The sequence below is a fragment of the Coregonus lavaretus genome (genome assembly GCF_964263955.1).
Source record: "Coregonus lavaretus genome assembly, chromosome: 32".
Lineage (NCBI taxonomy): Eukaryota > Metazoa > Chordata > Actinopteri > Salmoniformes > Salmonidae > Coregonus > Coregonus lavaretus.
In genome coordinates this window covers 1,484,620-1,507,472 of record NC_140019.1, presented here as the reverse complement: position 1 = coordinate 1,507,472, position 22,853 = coordinate 1,484,620, and positions in this window count along the sequence as shown.

The window sequence follows — 22,853 nt, the reverse complement described above, 5'->3', positions numbered from 1 at the left end:
CTTCAGGGCTCAATTACTCCTCTTTTCTCTCCCGTTCTGCTCTTGGTAAACTGCATACCTTTTAACCTCAATCAGTGGTGATGTTCCCCAGCCAATCAGGGTCTTTTTTATTGTTTGAGAAATTTCAGGCCTCATTCCGCTTAAAAGGCTATTTTTAATTGTTGATGATACGGCCCATCTGCTATCTGTTTGCACTCATGGATTTGAGAAAAATCAGCATGTCTATGGTAGTAATCTCTGAGATTGTTACGTAGTTGATTAAGTTTATCTCGATACTCTCCGTCTATGGCCCACTGTAAAATAACTCTGTCCCCCCTTCCTGGGATCCAGTCTCCCTTCACAGTTGCCCAATCCTATCCTACCACTATCTGCAATCTCGATGGTTGTGGCCTGTTTTCTTACTGTATTTGCACGGCGCCTCACACTCTTTGGCAAAATGCCCTTCCTGACTACAGTTAAAGCACTTTTTCTGCTCATGATGGATTGCATATCTTTTAACCTCAGCTAGCGATGCCGTTCCCCACCCTATCAAAATATTTTTAATGGTCCTGCTTATCTCTGGTCTCATTCCACTGAGGAACGCTATTTTTAATTGCTAGGTAGGGCGTATCATTCCCCTGTCTCTGGTCTGGCTCGGGTATGCCACTGTTTGCGTTGAACACATCCTTAAGCCTCTCTAAGTATTGGCTAACAGTCTCACTATCCTCTTGTTTACACTCATGTACTTTAGAGAAGTCTGCATGACGATGGTAATGTTCCCTGAGGCTATTACACAATTCAGTTATTTTCCCAACATACTCTCCGTGATCAGCCCATGGCAAAAGTGCCCTCTGGGCATCCCCTGAAACCCACTGCCCTCTAACGGCAGCCCAATCATTTCTTGGGGTGGGTCATTTCTTCTACCACTCGGGCCACGTCTCTCTGTGTTCATGGCCTGTATACATCTAAGGTTGCTGGGGCCCCTTCATTCCCTGCCAATATATTAGGTAAGGCTATCAGTGGGTACTGGCCCCCTCCCACTCTCTCATCTCCTGACTCATACTGACTCACTCCTGAGCTCAGCTCCTAACTGGACTTTTGTTGTGGGGTTCAAGTCTCCTCAGGGACCTGGGCCTTCCACCCTTCGGTCCCTTGACCCCCTTATTGTACCCTAGTACTCTAGTTACTTTCTTAGCCTTCTCTTTCTGGCTTTCTGCTCTTTAACTTCCTTTTTCTGTCTCTCACCCTCCTCTCTCTTTCGAGACTCCGAGAGCCACACCCTGGCCGTATCTAGCCCTTTCACTCGCTCTCTCTCTACTCTGCCTTTACACACCTTGTGCATCTGTTTTACCATGGATTCGAGTTTGTCTGCGTCCAGACGTCCCTCAAAACCCTACCTCTCCCTCCCTCCCTTGACTCCTTTTCTATATAACAAGTCATTCAAAACAGTTTCACACAACACCTGGAATCACCCCTTTCTGTTTATGTAGTCTTGACTAGTCCCCCAGAATTATCTCATACCGTTACAGAGGAATTTATCCCCTCAAATGTATTCTTGACAATTCCTGACAGTCTCATACAACAGAAATGGGTTCTCCCTCCTCTCTAGTGATCTTAACTGTCAGAATTTACTCAATTATATTAACCTTATTTCTCACGCTACCTATTTCAGTCCCTTCCTTGAAACAATTAATTATTGCGACTTTCGATGGATCATTAGGTCTCACACGTATACAACCTTATATGATTATTAGTTAACACTATCGGTAACCCGGAGTTTGTAAGGCTCCAGTTTTCACTGAAACTGATAGAGTTACGGCTAATCGACAGTTGTTTATGACTTTTGACTTGTTTAATGTATCTATCTCACACGATAATAGTTATTTCCCTCCTTGATATTTATTGACGGTCCCAGACCGTCTCACTATCACCTCTCCCTCCTCGAAGTTTCACCCCCATTTTATATTTATCTAGAATACTGGCGCATTGGGTTTTCTCTAGATAAACGTCTAAAAACGGGATATTGTCACCGTTTCTGTCGTTTCCAGGTTGTCACCAGCCTGTATTTGAACTCCCAATTTCAGAGGGCAGGTCTTTGTCTATACGGATGTATCATCCGCCTGTGCACGGTTTTCGGTGTCCCCCGGAACGACAGAAGACGGATATTGATATCCGGCTCGAAGGAACAAGCTGTCACGAGAATTGTGTTATCTCAATGGTTGAAGTCAACTACTTCTTAAATCTTTGAATAATTCCCAAAAGGTTGTAAATCTCTTAGTTTGAATAAATTAAACAAAGACCCAATTCTGCAATGGTCAGCATGTTTATTCATGAGAGCGCTCTGCAACAAAATGGTCGTACAATCTTTATATATGCACACGTCAGAGGAAAAATCCCACCCCGCTGTAGGCGGGCTGTATTTTTCCACTATACGCATCCTGTAAGCTCACACCTGAGGTTAGCTCATGTGATTTTCCTCTGCTCTCCTGACCATCAGGTCACACACATACACACACACACACACACACACACACACATGTTCTTATCATAGTCTACTCCTTGCTCGGGTAGGCTGAGTTATCGCCGTCCTCACAATATCCTGCAAGCCTTTTCACTCCCCTTTCCCTATGTGTTTTTGGAACCAGTCTCCTGTTATTGGTTTCAATCGTTTTGCACTTCTGCTTGCCTAATTACAAGACACAAATACTCTGTTGCTGTGATATAAACACATTTGATTAACTCTCTAAGCTCTAGTCTACTAATTAGTCATACATTATTAGTTTAATTGAGGGTGTGACATTTTAGTCATATCTTACTCACACATTTCTTTATCACTAGCATAAAGCATTGCGGACCAAAGCGCTGTTATATATCACTTTCAGTGGAGGCTCCTCAGAGGAGGAAGGGGAGGACCATCCTCCTCAGTGAATTTCAGAAAAATAGAAATAGTGAAACATAAAAAAAGTTATCCTTTTTAGACTACTAATATTCACATTACCAAATAATTGATTAAAACACACTGTTTTGCAATGAATGTCTACAGTAGCCTCAACAGCAGTCTGTAGGGTACCACCATGGTGTAGACGAAGGACAGCTAGTTTCTGTCCTCCTCTGGGTACATTGACTTCAATACAAAACCTAGGTGCCTCGTGGTTCTCACCCATTTCCATAGGCTTACACAGTAATTATTACAATTTCCGGATGACATCCTCCAACCTATCAGAGCTCTTGCAGCATGATCTGAAATCTTGTCCACCCAATCAAAGGATTAGAGAATTAATCTAATACTAAAAGCATAAGCTACAGCTAGCTAGGACTGCAGTGCATAAAATCTAGTGAGTAGTTGGCTCAAAGAGAGAGAAAGATAATAGTTGAACAGTTTTGAAAAACATAATTTCTTCAAAAATTAAAGAAAAGCAAGAGAGAGAGAGCACTAGCTACAGTGCCTTGCAAAATCAAAATCATTCATCCCCCTTGGCGTTTTTCCTATTTTGTTGCATTACAGCCTATATTTAAATGGATTTTTATTTGGATTTCATGTAATGGGCATACACAAAATAGTCCAAATTGGTGAAGTGAAATGAAAAAAATAACTTGTTTCAAAAAATTATAGAATTGGTGCATATGTATTCACCCCCTTTGCTATGAAGCCCCTAAATAAGATCTGGTGCAACCAATTACCTTCAGAAGTCACATAGTTAAATAAAGTCCACCTGTGTGCAATATAAGTGTCACATGATCTGTCACATGATCTCAGTATATATACACCTGTTCTGAAAGGCCCCAGAGTCTGCAACACCACTAAGCAAGGGGCGCCACCAAGCAAGTGGCACCATGAAGAACAAAGAGCTCTCCAAACAGGTCAGGGACAAAGTTGTGGAGAAGTACAGATCTGGGTTGGGTTATAAAAAAATATCTGAAACGTTGAACATCCCACGGAGCACCATTAAATCCATTATTGAAAAATTGAAAGAATATGGCACCACAACAAACCTGCCAAGAGAGGGCCGCCCACCAAAACTCACGGACCAGGCAAGGAGGGAATTAATCAGAGAGGCAACAAAGAGACCGAAAACAACCCTGAAGGAGCTGCAAAGCTCCACGGCGGAGATTGGAGTATCTGTCCATATGACCACTTTAAGCCATACACTCCACAGAGCTGTTCTTTACAGAAGAGTGGCCAGAAAAAACCCATTGCTTAAAGGAAAAAATAAGCAAACACGTTTGGTGTTCACTAAAAGGCATGTGGGAGACTCCCCAAACATATGGAAGAAGGTAATCTGGTCAGATGAGACAAAAATTGAGATTTTTGTCCATCAAGGAAAACGATATGTCTGGCGCAAACCCAACACCTCTCATCACCCCGAGAACACCATCCCCACAGAGAATCATGGTGGTGGCAGCATCATGCTGTGGGGATGTTTTTCATCGGCAGGGACTGGGAAACTGGTCAGAATTGAAGGAATGATGGATGCTGCTAAATACAGGGACATTCTTGAGGGAAACCTGTTTCAGTCTTCCAGAGATTTGAGACTGGGATTTAGGTTCACCTTCCAGCAGGACAATGACCCTAAGCATACTGCTAAATCAACACTCGAGTGGTTTAAGGGGAAACATTTAAATGTCTTGGAATGGCCGAGTCAAAGCCCAGACCTCAATCCCATTGAGAATCTGTGGAATGATTTAAAGATTGCTGTACACCAGCGGAACCCATCCAACTTGAAGGAGCTGGAGCAGTTTTGCCTTGAAGAATGGGCAAAAACCGTGGTGGCTAGATGTGCCAAACATATAGAGACTTGCAGCTGTAATTGCTGCAAAAGGTGGCGCTACAAAGTTTTTTTAAGGTTCACTTACTTAGCTAGCCAATGCAGCTAGCTAGTTAGCCTACTCAAACACCCGGCTCAAACAGAGAGATATGCTCTGTTAGGTATTTGGCTTTGGCTATCCAACACTGGAACTCTTTTGGTTTTATTAATTTATTGCCACCGGGGCCCGCCGGTGTAACTACTAAACTGCTTGACTGTTCACTGTACTGCATAATTGAAGCGAGTTTACTAACGCGTTAGTTCTAGTAGCTATGTTGATTATGACATTAGCTAATATGGTGACAACGATGTCAGCTGTGTGTAGCAGTTAGCGGTTATATGAAGATTTGGCTTGGAAATGTTTTTTCGCCGGGTCACACAAGCAAAGGGAAATGGTTAGAGGAGGAGAGCGCGTAGATGCGATAAGGAATTATACAACCATCCAAGTGATAATGCTGTTTGTATGTGGCTGCTATGAAGGTGAACTGTGTTTGCCTGTGATCAGGGGCATATTCATTCACCTGATTCTGTTGAAAAGCGTTTATTAAATGGAAGCAAATGGAACGAAACAGGGATGAACATACCTGAATTTGTCCAATAGAAACTGTTTGACCAATGATTACATCCTAGATCAGCTAGATGCAGGCAAGTCTGTGCAAGGCGGTTTTGAATGTGTCAATGTCTGTCACCTTGATTACTCAAAAGTATCTCGACCTGTGCACCTACACCACCGTTCAAAAGTTAGGTGTCACTTAGAAATGTCCTTGTTTAATCAATTTCAAAAATCAATTTTTTTGTCCATTAAAATAAAATCAAATTCTTCAGAAGTACAGTGTAGACATTGTTAATGTTGTAAATGGCTATTGTAGCTGGAAACTGCTGATTTTTTTGGGAATATCTACAGTTGAAGTCGGAAGTTTACATACACCTTAGCCAAATACATTTAAACTCAGTTTTTCACAATTCCTGACATTTAATCCTAGTAAAAATTCCCTGTCTTAGGTCAGTTAGAATCACCACTTTATTTTAAGAATGTGAAATGTCAGAATATTTGTTTCATCAGACCAGAGGACATTTCTCCAAAAAGTACGATCTTTGTCCCCATGTGCAGTCTGGCTTCTTTTATGGCGGTTTTGGAGCAGTGGCTTCTTCCTTGCTGAGCGGCCTTTCAGGTTATGTCGATATAGGACTTGTTTTACTGTGGATATAGATAGTGTTGTACCTGTTTCCTCCAGCATCTTCACAGGTCCTTTGCTGTTGTTCTGGGATTGATTTGCACTTTTCGCACCAAAGTATGTTCATTTATAGGAGACAGAACGCGTCTCCTTCCTGAGCGGTATGACGGCTGGTGTTTATACTTGCGAACTATTGTTTGTACAGATCAACGTGGTACCTTCAGGCGTTTGGAAATTGCTCCCAAGGATGAACCAGACTTGTGGAGGTCTATAATTTTTTTTCTGAGGTCTTGGATGATTTCTTTAGATTTTCCCATGATGTCAAATAAAGAGGCACTGAGTTTGAAGGTAGGCCTTGAAATACATCCACAGGTACACCTCCAATTGACTCAAATGATGTCAATTAGTCTATCAGAAGCTTCTAAAGCCATGACATCATTTTCTGGAATTTTCCAAGCTGTTTAAAGGCACAGTCAACTTAGTGTATATAAACTTCTGACCCACTGGAATTTTGATAGAGCGAATTATAAGTGAAATAATCTGTCTGTAAACAATTGTTGGAAAAAATGCACAAAGTAGATGTCCTAACCGACTTGCCAAAACTATAGTTTGTTTACAAGAAATTTGTGGATTGGTTGAAGCAAAAAAACTGGCCATCTTCAGACTAGTTTAGTATCTGGAGCATCAGCAATTGTGGATTCGATTACAGGCTCAACATGGCCAGAAACAAATAACTTTCTTCTGAAACTCGTCAGTCTATTCTTGTTCTGAGAAATGAAGGCTATTCCATGCGAGAAATTGCCAAGACACTGAAGATTTCGTACAACGCTGTGTACCACTCCCTTCACAGAACAGCGCAAACTGGCTCTAACCAGAATAGAAAGAGGAGTGGGAGGCCCCGATGCACAACTGAGCAAGAGGACAAATACATTAGAGTGTCTAGTTTGATAAACAGATGCCTCACAGGTCCTCAACTGGCAGCTTCATTAAATAGTACCTGCAAAACCCCAGTCTCAACGTCAACAGTGAAGAGGCAACTCCGTGATGCTGACCTTCTAGGCAGAGTTGCAAAGAAAAAGCCATATCTCAGACTGGCCAATAAAAATAAAATATTAAGATGGGCAGTCTGAGATATGGAAAATTACGTGGATATATTGAAGCAACATCTCAAGACATCAGTCAGGAAGTTAAAGCTAGGTCGCAAATGGATCTTCCAAATGGACAATGACCCCAAGCATACTTCCAAAGTTGTGGCAAAATGGCTTAAGGACAAAAAAGTCAAGGTATTGGATTGGCCATCACAAAGCCCTGACCTCAAACCTATAGAACATTTGTGGGCAGAACTGGAAAAGCGTGTGCGAGCAAGGAGGCCTACAAACCTGACTCAGTTACACCAGCTCTCTCAGGAGGTGTTATGGCGAGTTTCTCTGGTATCAAGTAATTCATGATGAAGAAGATATTAACACTTAGATGGAGAGTTGATGCAAATTATTTAATAGATACGGTACCGGGTTCGCATAACAAACGGCACGTGCTTCGCCTCTTGTCATCCGAACCCTGGACAAAGGAAATCTCTCAGTTTATATACTTCATGTTACACGTTTCTTCAATAACATCTGGTAACCATCAGTGGGCACTCCCCACTCTGATGTTATTACCTTGTACCCCAAGTCAGTATATTCCATCTATCAATCATTCTAAGATAAACCATAGTAAGCTCCCTCGACATAATGGAATCCTTGGCATTTAGACTCTGTGGCACCACGCTAAAACACTTTAGCGAGCAGGCCTTCCTAATTGACCTGGCCCAGGTATCCTGGATGGATATAGATCTCATTCCGTCAGTAGAGGATGCCTGGTTGTTCTTTAAAAGTAATTTCCTCTCAATCTTAAATAAACATGCCCCATTCAAAAAATACAGAACTAAGAACAGATATAGCCCCTGGTTCTCCTCAGACTTGACTGCCCTTGACCAGCACAAAAACATCCTGTGGCATACTACATTAGCATCAAATAGCCCCCGCGATATGCAACTTTTCAGGGAAGTTAGGAACCAATATACACAAGCAGTCAGGAAAGCAAAGGCTAACTTTTTCAAACAGAAATTTGCATCCTGTAGCACTAACTCCAAAAAGTTTTGGGACACTGTAAAGTCCATGGAGAATAAGAGCACTTCCTCCCAGCTGCCCACTGCACTGAGGCTAGGAAACACTATCACCACCGATAAATCTACAATAATCGAGAATTTCAACAAGCATTTTGCTACGGCTGGCCATGCTTTCCACCTGGCTACCACTACCCCGGCCACCAACTCTGCACCCTCCGCTGCAACTTGCCCATGCCCCCCCCCGCTTCTCCTTCACACAAATTCAATCTGGACCGTGTCTTTCTAAAACTAGCCACCGAAATTGTCGCAACCCCTATTACTAGCCTGTTCAACCTCTCTTTCGTAACGTCTGAGATCCCCAGAGATTGGAAAGCTGCCGCGGTCATCCCCCTCTTCAAAGGGGGTGCCACTCTAGATCCAAACTGTTACAGACCCATATCCATCCTGCCCTCCCTTTTGAAAGTATTTGAAAGCCAAGTTAACAAACAGATCACCGACCATTTCGAATCCCACCGTACCTTCTCCGCTATGCAATCCGGTTTCCGAGCTGGTCATGGGTGCACTTCAGCCACGCTCAAGGTCCTAAACGATATTATAACCGCGATCGATAATAGTCAGTACTGTGCAGCCGTCTTCATCAACCCGGCCAAGGCTTTCGACTCTGTCAACCACCGCATTCTTATTGGCAGACTAAATAGCCTTGGTTTCTCAAATGACTGCCTCGCCTGGTTCACCAACTACTTCTCAGATAGAGTTCAATGTTTCAAATCGGAGGGCCTGTTGTCTGGACCTATGGCAGTCTCTATGGGGGTGCCACAGGGTTCAATTCTTGGGCCGACTCTTTTCTCCGTATATATCAATGATGTCGCTCTTGCTTCTGGTGACTCTCAGATCCACCTCTACGCAGATAACACAATTTTGTATACATCTGGCCCTTCATTGGACACTGTGTTAACAAACCTCCAAACGAGCTTCAATGCCATACAACACTCCTTCAGTAGCCTCCAACTGCTCTTAAACACTAGTAAAACGAAATGCATGCTCTTCAATCGAACGCTGCTGGCACCCGCCCACCCGACTAGAATCACTACTCTCGACGGGTCTGACCTAGAGTATGTGGACAACTACAAATACCTAGGTGTCTGGTTAGACTGTAAACTCTCCTTCCAGACTCACATTAAGAATCTCCAATCCAAAGTTAAATCTAGAATCGGCTTCCTATTTCGCAACGAAGCCTCCTTCACTCATGCTGCCAAACATGCCCTTGTAAAACTGACTATCCTACCGATCCTTGACTTCGGCAATGTCATTTACAAAATAGCCTCCAACACTCTACTCAGCAAATTGGATGTAGTCTATCACAGTGCCATCCGTTTTGTCTCCAAAGCCCCATACACTACCCACCACTGTGACCTGTATGCTCTTGTTGGCTGGTCCTCACTACATGTTCGTCGTCAAACCCACTGGCTCCAGGCCATCTATAAATCACTGCTAGGCAAATCCTCACCTTATCTTAGCTCATTGGTCACCATAGCAGCACCCACCCGTAGTCTGCGCTCCAGCAGGTATATCTCACTGGTTATCCCCAAAGCCAACACCTCCTTTGGCCGCCATTCCTTCCAGTTCTCTGCTGCCAATGACTGGAACGAATTGCAAAAATCTCTGAAGCTGGAGACTCTTATCTCCCTCACTAACTTTAAGCATCAGTTGTCAGAGCACCTTACCGATCACTGCACCTGTACACAGCCCATCTGAAATTAGCCCACCCAACTACCTCATCCCTATATTGTTATTTATTTTGCTATTTTGCATCCCTGTATCTCTATTTGCACATAATCTCTTGCACATCTATCATTCCAGTGTTAATATTAATTGTAATTCTTTTGCACAATAGCCTATTTATTGCCTTACCTCCATAACTTGCTACATTTGCACACACTGTATATATATTTTCTGTTGGATTTTTTTACTTTGTTTTTTTACCCCATACAGTGAGGGAAAAAAGTATTTGATACCCTGCTGATTTTGTACGTTTGCCCACTGACAAAGACATGATCAGTCTATAATTTTAATGGTAGGTTTATTTGAACAGAGAGAGACAGAATAACAACAAAGAAAAACAGAAAAATGCATGTCAAAAATGTTATAAATTGATTTGCATTTTAATTAGGGAAATAAGTATTTGACCCCTCTGCAAAACATGACTTAGAACTTGGTGGCAAAACCCTTGTTGGCAATCACAGAGGTCAGACGTTTCTTGTAGTTGGCCACCAGGTTTGCACACATCTCAGGAGGGATTTTGTCCCACTCCTCTTTGGAGATCTTCTCCAAGTCATTAAGGTTTCGAGGCTGACGTTTGGCAACTTGAACCTTCAGCTCCCTCCACAGATTTTCTATGGGATTAAGGTCTCGAGACTGGCTAGGCCACTCCAGGACCATAATGTGCATCTTCTTGAGCCACTCCTTTGTTGCCTTGGCCGTGTGTTTTGGGTCATTGTCATGCTGGAATACCCATCCACGACCCATTTTCAATGCCCTGGCTGAGGGAAGGAGGTTCTCACCCAAGATTTGACGGTACATGGCCCCGTCCATCGTCCCTTTGATGCGGTGAAGTTGTCCTGTCCCCTTAGCAGAAAAACACCCCCAAAGCATAATGTTTCCACCTCCATGTTTGACGGTGGGGATGGTGTTCTTGGGGTCATAGGCAGCATTCCTCCTCCTCCAAACACGGCGAGTTGAGTTGATGCCAAAGAGCTCGATTTTGGTCTCATCTGACCACAACACTTTCCCCCAGTTCTCCTCTGAATCAATCAGATGTTCATTGGCAAACTTCAGACAGGCCTGTATATGTGCTTTCTTGAGCAGGGGGACCTTGCGGGCGCTGCAGGATTTCAGTCCTTCACGGCGTAGTGTGTTACCAATTGTTTTGTTGGTGACTATGGTCCCAGCTGCCTTGAGATTATTGACAAGAACCTCCTGTGTTGTTCTGGGCTGATTCCTCACCGTTCTCATGATCATTGCAACTCCACGAGGTGAGATCTTGCATGGAGCCCCAGGCCGAGGGAGATTGACAGTTATTTTGTGTTTCTTCCATTTGCGAATAATCACACCAACTGTTGTCACCTACTCACCAAGATGCTTGGCGATGGTCTTGTAGCCCATTCCAGCCTTGTGTAGGTCTACAATCTTGTCCCTGCCATCCTTGGATAGCTCTTTTGTCTTGGCCATGGTGGAGAGTTTGGAATCTGATTGATTGATTGCTTCTGTGGACAGGTGTCTTTTATACAGGTAACAAGCTGAGATTAGGAGCACTCCCTTTAAGAGTGTGCTCCTAATCTCAGCTCGTTACCTGTATAAAAGACACCTGGGAGCCAGAAATCTTTCTGATTGAGAGGGGGTCAAATACTTATTTCCCTCATTAAAATGCAAATCAATTTATAACATTTTCTACATGCGTTTTTCAGGATTTTTTTGTTGTTATTCTGTCTCTCACTGTTCAAATAAACCTACCATTAAAATTATAGACTGATCATTTCTTTGTCAGTGGGCAAACGTACAAATTCAGCAGGGGATCAAATACTTTTTTCCCTCACTGTATATAACTCTGTGTTGTTGTTTTTATTGCACTGCTTTGCTTTATCTTGGCCAGGTCTCAGTTGTAAATGAGAACTTGTTCTCAACTGGCTTACCTGGTTAAATAAAGGTGAAATAAAAATAAATAAATAAAATAAAAATGTTGCACCAACAGTTACCTATCTAACAGATTTAACTTTGTTCATACAACACTATCACAAGACGTTATATCAATCCCCTATTTATTTTTATTTTGTTGTAAGTAAAATTCCCCTTGTCTAACCTTACTTAAACTCAACAAATCACATAAAATGTCATATCAACTAAAATGTTCCCCAATCAGTAGTATAGATATATGATTAAAGCCTAAACTATGCTAGATACCTGCGAATTCATCCCCCTCTACTTTCTATACCTGAATCCAACCAGATTCTCAATGTCTTTAATCAACAAAGGTATACATTCTTAGTCACCTAGCACATGCACAATCAAACATCTCAAACCTCTATGGAGTCAGTCTGAGTAAAATATCAATACATGATTAACTACTATATTCACGCTTAATATCTATGTAGGCAAAACCTTAAATTATACGTAAGGAAAAATCCCACATAGACTATGCAAGAAAAACATACATAAAATGAATGTTGAACATCATGACACCATCCAAGAAAATGTAAGTTACATTTAAACTACAATATAGGTAGATGAATATATCCCAATAAAAATAACTTCAGTCTTCATTTTCTTGATTCATTCATAGGAAACCCAAGCTTTTCTCCAGTCACTTGGAGCGCTATCTGATCGACTGAAGTAGTCCCGTTTCCACATTTTCAATCTTGTAAACCTTATGTTCAATGTTATACAATTCCAACATCACATTCCCCAATCCTCAATCAACATTATCAATGGACGCTACACTTGAATAAGATGCTATAGATGAAGAAGTTGTACTTTCCCTCCTTGCATTAATATTGACTGATACATCTCTCGCTTTAGTCACTGGCATGTTAGTAATTGTGTGTACAGATCTCAAAATCAATCCTCCAAATATGGGAAAACAACACCCCATAACTATGGCTACCATAAATACTATTGCCGCTAAAGGACATAGAATGCTTGCCATCCATGTTCCTATTGAATTCTCACAAAAAAACCTTGAAAAGACTTCAACAGTGTTCAAATTGTTCCTAATTCCATCCTCTATTTCTCTAATATTTCCCATATCTTTAGTTAAATTCACAAGACCTTCCTAATCCTGATGGCAAGTATGTACAACATGCATCTCCCCCTATAATCACATACACTCCCCCTTTAGCTGCTGTAATAGCATCCAATGCTATGTGGTTAACAATTGCATATTGTCTAATGAGTGCCATTTCAGACCCAATTGCTTGAAAACCCAAGACTGTTACTATGTACCATGTTTACTCTGAACTCTGTTCAACCCTGACTCTGTTCCAGTAATATTCCTTAGGATAGAGGCAAAGAATAACACTCTGGTTACAGTCACTGATAAATCAGGACATCCTTGGATTACTTAGGCATGAGGAATTCAACCCTAGGTCAGATCAGATAAAGATAGAAAACAAACATTCCTCTTTCACACCCCAAACCCAGTGAGATGAACCAATTAAGTTCTTGCTTAGCACCACATATGTACTCATCTAAACCTTTCAATGTAAAAATACACATAAATCCCTCATAGGTCTCATATAAATACATCCCAACATATATAGTTACTACTATATGAATACTGCAACATAAAAAATCAACATGTTCCTGATATCAGGCACAATCCTTGCATCAATCTTCCAAACAGTAATATTCAAAAATGTCTACTCACAATAAATCATATAAGTTTATCCTAACACATTATAACTAATGTAGCGTTGTTTTAACCATAATATCTATTTAAAGCAGTTATCTTATGATTGTATATGCAATACCAGGCCTGTTGAGAATAGTGTCAACATCTTTAGCTCACATAACTTCTTTACCCATATCACAATTAGTATAGGCCCGTGTAGCTCAGTTGGTAGAGCATGGCGTTTGCAACGCCAGGGTTGTGGGTTTGATTCCCACGGGAGGCCAGTATGAAAATGTATGCACTCACTAACTGTAAGTCGCTCTGGATAAGAGCGTCTGCTAAATGACTAAAATGTAAAATTGACTAGCGACAGGTATCTCTCATTCAGGGCTAGCTCTCTGTCCTTGTCATGGTCCGAATCATATATACGATACCAAAGCCTTCGTCATCAGTATTACAAATTACCCTCAACTCGTTATACAAAATGACCTTAAATTCACCATCCTATGTCTCTCGGGTTTCCAGTGTGGGTGATCAAATCACACTAGAAAGTCAGGACAGAGGTCAATCAAATCCTTGAAAGAAGTGTTTTATTCTATAGTAGACTAATCATTAACAACAGTCAAATCATTTTGTATCCCAAGTGTACAGTAAGTCCTCATTACATTTCTTCTCAAAATAAATCACGTGTTTACCCAAAACTCACTCAGAAAACAAAAACTTCAGACAATTCTGCGTGTGCCCCTTTAAGACGTATCATCTCTAACCCGTGAAAAACCCCTAAAATAAAAATAAAACCCCTATATAAACATCATACTAGGTGGGTTGTGTGTGGTTATTTGAAAAAATCATATAGTAAAACAACAAACAAAAATGGCCATATTTAATTTGGTAGCTCCCTCTTATGACCTAATCCGTATATTTTCATACTTATCAAACTGCTGAATGTAACTAACATCTCTTCCCAAGACCACATACACAGGAACATCTGTAAAAAGATAATGAAAGCCCTTTTCTCCTGGAAAATAAAGTTGACAAATTGTTAACATTTACTCGTAATCATCAACGAGCATGGCAACAATAATTCCACTGCCTTCCCTTAACTCATTAATCGTTTGTTTCAATTTAATTCCCTGTGACTATTCCAGAAGAAGATGACATAAAATCTCTCAAAAGATGAAAACCACTCAAGGTTCTCTGAGTTTACAATGAGTATTTTTAATTGATTACCCTTTAGACTTCATTCTCTGTAATTCTCACAATGATTATTCAACCCCAAAATCAGCTCCATTTGATCCCATATCAAATTATCCTAGTATCGTTACTTGATCAACAACATAGGAAATATCTGTTTCCCCTTATATTGTTCCTGTCACCCCTCTAAATGTCATATTGTATTCATTCGCCAATATAATCAATTACTCCGCGTAAGGAATCATTGATATTTAATCCCAGCCATCTATTAAAAAAGTTGTTTGAGAGGTTGTCTCCTACGTCTTCCTTACCATACATACTGTAGGGGACTTCCACCAATCCTGCATAAGAATCCTTTTCAATACACATCAGATAATACCATATTTCATTAAGTGGAATATACACCTATAAAATAACAAACTCATAACCCCTTTCTGGTAATGTAATCATCGCTACCTGTTGCATTGATGTATTAAAATATAAACCTATTGTTTAATAAATCCAGAACCTACAAAAATGTGTACTTCCCCATCAGCGTACTAGTCAAAACTACCTCCCATTGTTCAACATACCAGAAACAGATTATCATTTTTAGAATTAATTAACTGTCTACAAAACTCACTGGTGTTACGCAAACTATAGAATTGAATAATAATAATTAAAAATGGTCAAAGAACGTTTCCTATTCAACTATTCAGATCTCTGCTTCACATTACCCCCTGCATCCTTTACATCCCGATATAGCCCAGCGAGCACAACTCTCTTTCACCCGCGGACTAAATCATGGCATTAGTAAATTCTATCCACAAACCACTACTCCCTAATAACATATTTGCATTCACATTACTAGAAGGCATTATTTTAATACCAGTCTACTCAAACAATCCAATTCGACGTCTCATCTCCCAATTAACCTACTTTCCTTTTAACCCAGAAAACCCTCTACAATCTCTATTATGCTCTACCTCTGTCTTTCCATCCAATGTTACTTTAGCAGGTGACAAATTATTGTTAAATTATAGTCAAAACAAACTAAACATCTATTCACATGGAGGCCACTTTATTTACTATGTTATCCTAGGCCGCCATGGGTTTGGTAGGACAATCCCTTTCGTATAATCTAATCAATACAACCAGTGATCCAGGCCAACAGCATCAATTTTGCTTCTGTCCCTACATGGGCTTGAACCAGGGACCCTCTGCATACATCAACAACAGCCACCCTCGAAGCACCGTTACCCATTGCTCCACAAAAGCCATGTCCCTTGCAGAGCAAGGTATACAACTACTTCAAGGTCTCAGAGCAAGTTACGTCACCAATCGAAACGCTACTAGTTCGCACCGCTAAGTAGCTAGCCATTTCACACCGGTTACACTCACCCCCCTTTGACTTCCTCCTTTTCCGCAGCAACCAGTGATCCCAATACACCAAACTTAACCCATTATTTCCCTTACAGCCCACTCGAGTTCAGCGAGCCCCAGTCGCTAACACCCGCAGACAAAAACATGGAAACTCTTCCATTCTTACTACTAGACAAAATAAAACCCATTCTCAAACAGCGTTCTGCATTTCCCTCTATCATAGGGTTAAAAACTAACTTGATAACTTTCACAATCCTAGATTGCTGTTGTAGCTTCATGTTTTGGTTCAGTGTCTCTGTTAGGATGCAAGGTAAATTATTTCTGTTAGCTTTCTCAGCAAAAAGTTTTTATATTCCTCAGTTAATGGTATCTCTCTCCCTAATATATCTTCATACTGCTTCTTTTCAACAATGCGTTTTTATCCCTTGTGTTTTTAATACTATTTTTATTCTCTTTGTCCCCTTGCTTCACTTCCCATTAAGATAACACACTCACTTTCCTGTGCTTCGGTATTATATTCTTATTTTTCTTTGTTCCCTTATCTTATCTCAAACCTATAAAACCACTTTCCTCTCCTGTGCTTAGGTGTTTTTCCAATGATTTATTCAGTTTCGGGTCACTAGCACCACCCTATTTGATCAAATATTCCTACGTTCTATTTTCTATTTGTGCCTACTTGCCTCCCCATTACTATCGCTTGTTTTGGAATAACCCACCTAAACTCTCTCAACACTACAGACACTGCTTTATATTGTGCCCCTTTCCGATAATGTTATCACGGCCACAGCTCTATCTACAGGTAGTAAAACAAACATCTACTGTTTTTGGACGATCATACATTCAATTTATATCTATATTAATAATATTAAATCTATTGATTGACATTACGACACCATTCTCAGTCGTTTGAGCTAGCAAACCATTAGGCAACTCAAAAAAATGACTACCTCGAAATCGTCACGCTATTCCTGTGGCATAAGTGAGTCTTTCAATTTGAACCAAACAAGCTGCTAAATCTTCCAGTCTACATCACAAAACAAAACAAACACTGGCTGCAGTATCTGTCCAAGCAACACATACCAACAGTTGCACTCAGAAACCCAGATTTTACTCTATGCCATTGACCCAATGCTATTGAAATGACAAAGAAATCCCACAAATAGCCCAATTACAATGGTTTGTCGTCTTAACATCTGGCACATAATGAAATTCCTTCACTTCCTCACCATAGCTCCTCAATGATAATTTGTTTAATGGAAACCCTAAATTGGCTTTGTACTATGTTATAAGTTACGTCTATAAATTCCAGTCCTTATGGGCAGTTTATTCCTTAAACCTTATCTCTATCACATGATCCATCAATGGCACCAACTCCAAAAACTTGTATTTATCATTTCTCACACCCTGACGTACGTCTACGTTTTGGGTTTAACATATTGTATAATTATACATATTGTATTCCAATTATTACTTCATCAAATCTCTAGTAATCGCTTAAACACATCATCATATTTCTATATATTCACATAATCCACCTAGAACGTTAGAACTCCTAGGTACTCACAACAAACAATCCCTTCGTGTTTTTAACGATTCTCAATCGACACTAATCAACTTCTACAAACATACTCCCAGCGGAACCAAAAAACAGACTGTATTTTCCAGGACACTGCCCTGCCTGTCATGGGATCCTCCCCGAAAATACAGACTTTCTACTACTTTGTAAAACACCATTCCGCTCTCAATACCACTGCTTGATCTTCTATGAGCTAATTCTGTTGACTCCCCATTGCTCCTTTTAGTTCATGCAATGTTAGTAATTAAATATTTGAATCAAATCCCCCAACTTGATCTTTATTAAAATTTCATTTGCCTGTTTTGTCATTGGTGCCACGATTCAATATGATCGTTTTGGGTAATTCACAAAGGACTAATTCTGTACTTCGTTTTTTGATGATTTACTACACCAAAGGCCCGTAACCTTTTCCTTTTACGATGAATATCACACACCAAAGGCCCGTAACCTACCTCTTTATAATGTCTCTATACACTAAGGGATACCTGCACCCAATCTGTTTATAATGTACTTTAAACATTAAGGGAATTCCTGCGCCCATTCTCTTTTATAATGTGCTTCAAACATTAAGGGAACAACACCCACTCTCTTTATAATGCCATTACACATTAAGGAAACTCCTGCGCCCACTCGTTTATCCTCTGTTGCTTTTACTCCTTACTTCGACCACACCCTATTTTGAATCATAACACCATGTCCTTGCCTAATTAGATATTTCTCTGTACATCTCATCAAATAACTCAATACAACTCATCTTCCCCCTTTTAAAATATAGAATTTAAACGTTATTTACAGCTCAGCCTTACCACAGATAAGCAGAGTTTAACACAAAAATAAAAGTCTGCTTACCGGTCGGTCAGGATGAAACTGTATCCCGTTCGTAGACACAAATCTGTTATGACGAGTTTCTCTGGTATCAAGTAATTAATGATGCAAGAAGATATTTAACACTTAGATGGAGAGTTGATGCAAATTATTTAATAGATACGGTGCCGGGTTCGCACAACAATCGGCATGTGCTTCGCCTCTTGTCATCCGAACCCTGGTCAAAGGAAATCTCTCAGTTTATATACTTAATGTTACACGTTTCTTCAACAACATCTGGTAACCATCAGTGGGCACTCCCCACTCTGATGTTATTACCTTGTACCCCAAGTCAGTATATTCCATCTATCAGTCATTTTAAGAAATACCCTAGTAAGCTCCCTCGACATTATGGAATCCTTGACATTCATACTCTGTGGCACCATGTGGCACCAAGAGTTAACTATCTAACAGATTTAACTTTGTTCATACAACAGGAGGAATGGGCCAAAATTCACCCAACTTATTGGGGGAAGCTTGTGGAAGGGTACCTGAAACGTTTGACCCAAGTTAAACAATTTAAAGGCAATTCTACCAAATACTAATTGAGTTTATGAAAACTTCTGACCCATGGGAATTTGATGAAAGAAATAAAAGCTGAAATAAATCATTCTCTCTACTATTATTCTGACATTTCACATTCTTAAAATAAAGTGGTGATCCTAACTGACCTAAAACAGGGAATTTTTACCAGGATTAAATGTCAGGAATTGTGAAAAACTGAGTTTAAATGTATTTGGCTAAGGTGGATGTAGAGCAGTTTTTACTGATATTCATTGAATGTACTTGAATTCCCATAATTAGGCACTCATTAAAAGTGGAGATCGCCGTCACTAATCAGGGACCTTTTGTATGTTAGTCAAAGGGGATACAAACTGCTCTACAGAAACTGCTGGTTGAACGTTCTACAAGTAGTAAACTGTATTTCACTGATAATCTGTGCATGTATTTGAATTCCCATAAAAAGGCATTCATGAATATCAGAGTTCTCTGTTACTTATCAGAGACTTTTCGCATGTGAGGCGAACTGGATAACCACTACCCTACAGAAACAATTGGTTGAAGCGTCTACAATGAGTAAACAGAATTTTAATGACATTCTTTCCATGTATTTGAATTCCCATAATGAGCCAGTCATGAAAAGTGTAATCTGTTAAGAATCGGGGACCTTTAGCTTGTGAGGCAGACGTGAACAGGGGACCTATCGCATTTGAGTCGAATGTGATAACCACTTACCTACAGAAACCGCTGGTTGAAGCATCTACAAGGAGTAAACAGAATTTTACTGATATTCTTTCCCTGTATTTGAATTCGCATAAAGACACATTCATGAAAAGTGGAGTTCTCCGTTACGAATCAGGGACCTTTAGTATGTGAGACAAAGGTGATAACCACTACACTACAGTAATTGCTGGTTGAACCGTCTACAAGGAGTAAACTGAATTTTACTGATATTCTTTCCATATATTTCAATTCCCATAATGAGGCATTCATGAAAAGTGCAGTTCTCTGTTACAAATCAGGGGCTTTTCGCATGTGAAGCATAGGTGATTAGCATTACACTATGGAAACTGCAGGTTGAAGCATCTACAAGGAGTAAACCGTTTTTTACTGATATTCTTTGCACGTATTTGAATACCCACAATGAAGCAGTCATGAAAAGTGGAGTTCTCCGTTACGAATCAAGGAGGTTTTGCATTTGAGACAAAGGTGATAACCACTACACTACAGAAACTGCTGGTTGAACCGTCTACAAGGAGTAAACTGTATTTTACTGATAATCTGTGCATGTTTTTGAATTCCCATAATGAGGCACAAATGAAAAGCAGAGTTTTGTATTTCACTCCGATTTGTAACTGTGGACGTTTTCACGTTTCAGGCGAACGTGATAACCACTACACTGCTGGTTGAAGCATCTATAAGGAGTAAACAGAATTTTACTGACATTAATTGCATGTATTTGAATTCCCATAATGAGGCATTCATGGAAAGTGGAGTTCTCTGTTACGAATCACTGACCTTTCGCATGTGAGGATAAGGTGATAAGCCCTTCTCTATAGAAACAGCTGGTTGATATTAATATTAAGGAAGTTTCGAGGTATTGCTTGCCTGAGGTTGAGTACCTCATGATAAGCTGTAGACCACACTATCTACCAAGAGAGTTTTCATCTACATATTTCATAGCCGCCTATTTACCGATGCTGGCACTAAGACCGCACTCAACGAGTTGTATAAGGCCATAAGCAAACAAGAAAATGCTAATCCAGAAGCGTCCGCGAACGGGGACTTTAATGCAGGCACTCCTTCAATCCATTTTACCTAATTTCTACCAGCATGTCACGTGCAATAAGAGGGAAAAAAAACTCCAGATCACCTTTACTCCACACACAGAGACGCATACAAAGCTCTCCCTCACCTTCAATTTGGCAAATCTGACCATAATTATATCCTCGTGACGCAATCCTCCCAGACGAGCTAAATGCCTTTTATGCACACTTCGAGGCAAGCAACAATGAAGCATACACGAGAGCACCAGCTGTTCCGGACGACTGTGTGATCACGCTCTCCGTAGCCGATGTGAGCAAGACCTTCAAACAGAGGCGGAACTTCTGGATGCAATTAAAGACTTTAAGTCCGGGAAAACTCCAGGGTTGGATGGCATACCAGTCGAGGTATACCAAACCTTTTTTGATATACTCAGAGGACCGTTATTAGCATGTTTTAACCACTTCTATGTAAATGGTAGATTATCAGACACTCAAGAAGAAGGTCTGATTTCATTATTACTGAAACAGGATACAAGTGGAAAATATAAAGATCCAGTCCATTTAAAAAATTGGAAGCCCCTTACACTTCAGTGTTGTGATGCAAAAATTCTAGGAAAATGTATAGCGCATAGAATTAAAAAGGTATTGTCGGACATTATTCATTCTAATCAGACAGGTTTTTTACATGGGCGATACATTGGAGATAATATAAGGCAAGTACTGGAAACAATAGAACACTATGAAAAATCTGGGAAACCAGGCCTACTATTCATAGCAGACTTCGAAAAGGCATTTGATAAAGTACGACTGTGGTTTATGTATAAATGCCTGGAGCATTTCAATTTCAATCTCTTATGAATTGGGTTAAAATCATGTATAGTAACCCTAGGTGTAAAATATCTATTTATTATTGCCAACGAGATGTTAGCTATTAAAATCAGATCCAACAATGATATCAATGGATTAGAAATCCAGGGCTTAAAAAACAAAGGTGTCATTGTATGCTGATGATTCATGTTTTCTTTTAAATCCACAACTTGAATCCCTCCACAGCCTCATAGAGGATCTAGATAAATTTTCTAACCTCTCTGGATTACAACCAAATTATATGATGAATGTACTATATTACGTATTGGATCACTAAAAAATACCATTTTTACATTACCATGTAGTTTACCAAGAAAATGGTCTGATGGTGATGTGGATATACTCGGAATACATATCCCAAATGAAATAAATGATCTCACTCCAATACATTTTTATAGAAAGTTAGCAAAAATAGATAAGATCTTGCTACCATGGAAAGGTAAATACCTGTCAATTTGTGGAAAAATCACCCTGATTAACTCTTTAGTACAGTGGAGGAAAAAAGTATTTAGTCAGCCACCAATTGTGCAAGTTCTCCCACTTAAAAAGATGAGAGAGGCCTGTAATTTTCATCATAGGTACACGTCAACTATGACAGACAAAATGAGAAAAATAAAATCCAGAAAATCACATTGTAGGATTTTTTATGAATTTATTTGCAAATTATGGTGGAAAATAAGTATTTGGTCAATAACAAAAGTTTCTCAATACTTTGTTATATACCCTTTGTTGGCAATGACACAGGTCAAATGTTTTCTGTAAGTCTTCACAAGGTTTTCACACACTGTTGCTGGTATTTTGGCCCATTCCTCCATGCAGATCTCCTCTAGAGCAGTGATGTTTTGGGGCTGTCGCTGGGCAACACAGACTTTCAACTCCCTCCAAAGATTTTCTATGGGGTTGAGATCTGGAGACTGGCTAGGCCACTCCAGGACCTTGAAATGCTTCTTACGAAGCCACTCCTTCGTTGCCCGGGCGGTGTGTTTGGGATCATTGTCATGCTGAAAGACCCAGCCACGTTTCATCTTCAATGCCCTTGCTGATGGAAGGAGGTTTTCACTCAAAATCTCATGATACATGGCCCCATTCATTCTTTCCTTTACACGGACCAGTCGTCCTGGTCCCTTTGCAGAAAAACAGCCCCAAAGCATGATGTTTCCACCCCCATGCTTCACAGTAGGTATGGTGTTCTTTGGATGCAACTCAGCATTCTTTGTCCTCCAAACACGACGAGTTGAGTTTTTACCAAAAAGTTCTATTTTAGTTTTTTCTGA